Source organism: Aplysia californica, unplaced genomic scaffold (genome assembly GCF_000002075.1).
Source record: "Aplysia californica isolate F4 #8 unplaced genomic scaffold, AplCal3.0 scaffold00183, whole genome shotgun sequence".
In the NCBI taxonomy this organism is placed as follows: Eukaryota; Metazoa; Mollusca; class Gastropoda; order Aplysiida; family Aplysiidae; genus Aplysia; species Aplysia californica.
In genome coordinates, this window is record NW_004797453.1 from 237,086 (window position 1) to 242,868 (window position 5,783).

A 5,783-nucleotide genomic window follows, 5' to 3' on the forward strand; every position below is an offset into this window, starting at 1 on the left:
CCTCTAGACACACGCTCCGATCCACGAAACACGCTGACAGGTAGAGCTTGACAAAGGGAAATTTTCACTATAACCTGCACTGCTTGCCTAGAAAAACCGGATATTATTATTTGGTGAGAGTGCCCCTCATGCCGAACAAAGAGAGTGATGGACAACGTTTCACACCCAACATTCCACAGACACAGGTCTAGGACTGGTCGGTGAAAAGTTGGGGGATTCGGGGACTGAAATGTTTTTTGATTGGTCACTGGAAATGCATCTTGGAGAGAAGGTTTCTGACTGGTGTTTGGGTGACTGCATGTAATGTTTAGTCAGACCTAGGCCTATGATGCGCAACAAGCGTGAATGCTGTAAAACACTATACAGGCCTCTACAGGATTAAAGATTCGTCAAGTAAGCCTAATCAGCTGCACTTGAAGGACTTATAACGTACTTATTCAACGAATCACAAGAGAAATGTTTCTCTGAATGCAGAGATCTATGATTCTGATGTCATCCTTGAATTTACGATCGGGGGTGGTTGCCTGGAAAGCCGCGTGGCTGCGCCCTCGTCTCTATGACTAACACCAACAATTTCCTCTTAGGCTATCTGTTCCCGACATTTTATGGTGCATGTCATTACATTGAGTCTGTTTTTCTTTAAAGAATTTGTTCTCCATCAGTGAACTGGATTCTCAATTTTGTAAATTTTGGGCAAACTTTTGTCTTCAGGCCAAACTCAATAGTTGTTATTTTAAAAATAAATTACTTTATTTTACTAAGGGAATTTGTAGAATGTACTTCAAAATGCATGAACCATGCCGACTCACAAAGTAAAACTAAGCTGTGCTATGAATGAGCTAATGTGAAAACAACCAACTTGTGTCTGGTAGGCTCATATGACTTTATGCAGTTCACGACCTCAGTGCTTTCTTGTCATATCTCCATAATTTTTAATAACAGTGAAAACAGTTCATAACAAAGAGTGGGCTTAAGAAGAAGTCACATTTTCACCGTTTCAAAAAATGGAGAAACGACAAGAAAGCACTGAGGTTGTGAGTTGCTAATGTTGTAAAACTCTTACTATACAAATGTACTGCTTTTCTTCCTCAGCCCTTCAGCCGCCAGTTACCTCCAGGGCAAGCATCCCGGAATGATGCCAGCTCACTACCTCCAATGTGGTTGTTGAAAAGGAGAGCACAGTGTACAGCTAGGCTGATCCTGAATACACAGAGAAATTAAATGAGGATAGAAAACCGAAATTTTCTCCACACAATTTTTGACCTGTGGTGGCAGTTGTGGAAGAAGATTCATTCGTCTGTCTAGTAAATTCTGATGAGTTCTCTGGTTGAAAAAAAGAGCTGACAGGCACCAGACAGTATGAGACCAAGTGTGTGATCATACAGAGAAAGTGCAAAGGGCTGACATTAATTAGAGGAAGAAAAGTTTGGAAAGTTTAGAAAGTTTTAAGGAGGATAATTTGTGAAGATATTCTCAGAGTTTCAAAGAAGATGATGCTAAAATGATGAAGAGTGGCGTTGGAAATAAACGTTCTGCTATTATGGTCTTGGAGAATAACAAGACACATGTAGATGGTACAATAAATGGGTTTGAAAATGTAGAATGGGATTTTGAAGAGGATGATGAAGAACTATCTCTGGCTGCGGCTTCGGCAGAGAATCAACAAATATGTGACAAAAAGAACACATGTTCTGACTTGGATGGCCACAGTGTCTGTGTAGCTACCCACTTGTCTTCACGACCTCCCCTGTCTTTGCCTACACTGGGTTTGTTGACGAGTAAACGAAAAAAGTTTGTGTACCCAAAACCAGAAAAAGAAGTTGAATCTGAGCTGCAACTAGTTCTATCTAAACTGGTAGGCACACCAATGTCTTCCAAATTGTCAGTTCTTCAATCTGCAGTACAACATACCGCAGATAAAAATTCAACAAGGCTATTGCAAATGCCCACTTCATCGAAGTCTTTAAACTATCAGTCTCTAGTAGAGCAGCCATCAATGAAAAAGACTTTGGTCACCCCAGGTGCTCATTTGTTCCCCCATACAAGGAGAAATCAAAGCCTTTCATCAGACATCCCTAGAACTGGAGGAGTACCAGCTTCTCATGTTGAGTCAGCTCGAGTCGTGACGACCCAAGGTTTAGACAGTGACCGCCAGTACTCTGCTTTACATAACCATCAAAATCATAGAGCAGTCAGTCCCAAGAATCCCTCAGGTCAACCTGCAGTTACAAGAAAAGGAAGGAAATGTCTCCTTGGTAAGTTATTTTTTTAATGGGTTTATTTTTCTAATACCTTGGTAACCATCGGGACAAGGGCTATCAATTATGCTTCCTGAGATAAAGTGTACCTTTTGCCAAAATTGAAATAATTAGTTCTAACATTCTTGTGCTTCGAAAACAAATAAAAAATATAGTTACTTCTATTTGACTAATGTTTGGAGAATGTGGATTAGATAGAAAAAGTTGGAAAGGTTTATTTCAAAGCATTCTTCAAAGGATGATCTTGCCCCCTGTGGATTGAAGGATATGATATATATATAGACCCATTGTTCCGTCTGCAGGAGGTGAAAAACCTTCTAACGACGAAATGTCGCATATTGACCCCAACCCTCTTGGATCCCTGTGCAACATCTTCATTGGTGTATTTTCCTCTTCTCCTTCCTTCTCTCTTTCTTATTCTACCTCTTCTTCCTTACCTCTTACTTCCCTTCTCCCAAGGAGCTTCCGAGGCAGCCATACGTGGCCATCTCCGGTACAAAAGACGCACAGAGAAAGATACCCAATCTGAACCTCTTTAAGACAGGAGATGCACTGCGGAAAGTTCTGGGATACATCCCCACATGTGTACAGAAACTTTCCTGTGGTGCACTCCTTGTCAAGTGCGCAACTGAGGCCGAGGTGACCAAACTCCTCGTTACCACGACCTTCGGCGGTATTCCATGTAAGTCCGAGCGTTACCAGAAGTTTAACCGGTCCAAGGGCGTCGTCTGCAGCCATTAGCTGAAAGGCTGCTCCATGGAAGAAATTGTGGAGCACTGTGAGGGAGTGGTCGAAGCCCGCCAGATTACTCTCCGGTGGGGGGAGACCACTATTGACACAAGCACGATCGTACTCACATTTGAATTGTGTCACCCTCCAGCCACCATTCTGGCATCATATTTGACACTTGACGCATGACCCTATGTGCTGAACCCTCTGTGCTGTTTCAAGTGTCAGAAGTTGAACCATAGTCAGTCGAGGCCGGCACGCAGCTGTGTGTCCTCGATGTGGCAAGACCAGGCATCTTGAAAAGGAACGTAAGGCTATTCTTTGCTGCCTCAATTGCCACGGCCAGCACACAACGTTCAGCAAGGATTGCCCGCCATTGCCCCAAGAACGCGCCATCCAAGAGTACAAGGCGCGAGAAGGCTGCTCATTCCGGAAGGCCCGAAAGACTGTCTGCCCGCCAATTATGACCCCAGTCATTGGCTGGTCATACTCAAAGGCAGTCCGGGTGGCCACGAGGTCGATCAGTACTTCGATCAGTACCTCTACTGCCGACCTCCCAAAGCCTGCGGTCAACAGGCATGTCTCTGTACCAGAAGACTAATAAAAAGCTCCCTTCTATCCCTGTGACACCCACCTCTGAGGTGCCACTTTCTAACCACTTCAGGGTTTTTGAGGAGGACAGGGTGGACTCTTCCTCTGCCCCCTCTTCTTCCTCTCCCCCCTCTTCTTCCTCTCCCCCCTCTTCTTCTCCCTCTCCCCCCTCTTCTTCTTCTTCTTCTTCTTCTTCCTCTTCCTCTTCTTCCTCTTCCTCTTCCTCTTCTTCTTCTTCTTCTTCTTCTTCTTCTTCTTCTTCTTCTTCTTCTTCTTCTTTTTCTTCTTCTTCTTCTTCTTCCACCTCACACCCCATCCCTCTGATGGAGTGTGAGGTGCCCCCTTCCCCCTTTCCCCAGCTCCCTCCCCCCTTTTCCCAGCTCCCTCCGTCTGCTCCACCTACCCCTACCCCTTTTACATCCCCCCACTGCCAATGGAGGATGACAGCTCTGATACTCCTCCCCGGGAAGGACGGAGTCTGTCACTCCTCCAAATCCCCCACTAGGTCACCGTCCAATCCAGGACTACACCCTAGAAAAGCCTCTGCCTCCCCCGCAAGGAGGAATCAAAGTGTTTCGAAGCCGGGCCCTTTGTGCTTCAGAAATAAATAGCCATAATGGCAGTCCTGCAATGGAATGCCGGCGAACTCCGACCTTCCATTGCAGAATTGCAACACTTACAGGCCACTCTGTGCCCACATGTGGCCTGTATATAGAAAACAAAATTCGCCCCGGCTTCAACCATAGACTTAAGATGATTTGCTGTGTATCATCACATTCACACGGAGAACCAGATTGCTTTCGGTGAAACCACCATCTACACCGACAACAACACACTCCACAGACCAGTACATCTTAGGACGACCCTCTAGGCTATTGCCATACGGGCCACCCTGCACAGACCAATCACAATCTGCTCTGTTTTCATCCCACCAAATTACCCCCCTCAAAAAAACTCAACCAAATGATTTAAAGCTCCAGCTCCCAGAGCCCATTATTTTGCATAGTGACTTTAATGCCCACAGCCTTCTATGGGGAGACAAACCCACAGACCAGAAAGGAAAAATAATAGAAGATTTTTCTATTCCAAAATAACGTCTGCCTCTTAAATGATAGGTCCCCAACTTACAGAAACAGATCCATTTTTGGCACTTCATCCATTGACCTCACCCTTTATATTATACCCCTGACTTAGTCCCAATCTTGAGTGGTCTGTTGGATGACCGTACGGACCATTTCCCAATTCTTCTTAAAAACAATAGCCTCCACTACAAAAAATTCCACGAAGCGCTTCTAGAAATATGCCACAAAGACATACCAAAAACATCTCAAAAACCCTGGAAGAACAAGATCTTAGAGCTGGGCAATGAGTCGCTTTAGCAAAATCCGGGTAATATTTGAGTGCACCTCTTCGGCTAATAATATGATATGAACCGCTTCGGCAAATGGGTTAGAACCGCTTTGACAAACGGGTTATCATCACTTCAACAAATGGGTGCACCCACTTCCGCAAACGGGTCAGGAAAGAGAGTTGAGAGTCTGAAATCGGATAGTGTTTCATTGAGAATTATTCGGTTATTCTTTTGGATTATCCGGATTTTGCCCACCTCTACAAGATCTGGTTCTCTGGGGAATGTGATGATGCAGTAAAGAAAGAGAAGCCAGCATATCGAAGAGCCGTCGACTACATTACCACAGAAAACAAAATTAATTACTTAAAAGCTCAAGCTGAGGCACGTAGATGCCCAGGGAGAGCAAAAGACAATCATTCTGAAAATACATCTCCAAAATCAGCAGCCAGACACCACTCAACCAAGTTTTTAAAATCGCAAAAAAAATGTTTTGGTTAGATGCACAGACACCATCCGGCACGTCCAGAGGCCGGATGGAACCACAGCTGAAACTCAGGTAGACATCGCAAACACAATAACTACATCTCTCGCCAAAAACTCATCCCAAGCACACTACAACACCACCTTCCAAAACATCAAAACTAACGGAGAACAACAACACCTAAACTTTCACTCAAACAACACTGAAACCTACATCGCAGACTTCACATTGGAGGAACTAACGTCGTGCATCTCGGACCTGGGCAATACAGCCCCGGGACCGGATGACATCCACAACCAGATCATTAGACACTTACCCTCAGAAACACTTACACTCCTACTACACATATACAACGACATGTGGCGGGCGCACT

General features: G+C 44.7%; 1 protein-coding gene across 1 annotated transcript in view; it reads left to right on the top strand.

Moving 5' to 3' along the window:
* The first annotated feature begins 1,080 nt into the window (after window positions 1-1,080).
* The window catches only part of LOC101846652, an 18,446-nt gene continuing 13,743 nt past the window's right edge, over window positions 1,081-5,783 (top strand). The window contains exon 1 of the mRNA XM_013082590.2: window positions 1,081-2,255. The gene's annotated coding sequence lies outside the window, so the exon portion shown is untranslated. The remainder of the gene's footprint in view (window positions 2,256-5,783) is intronic.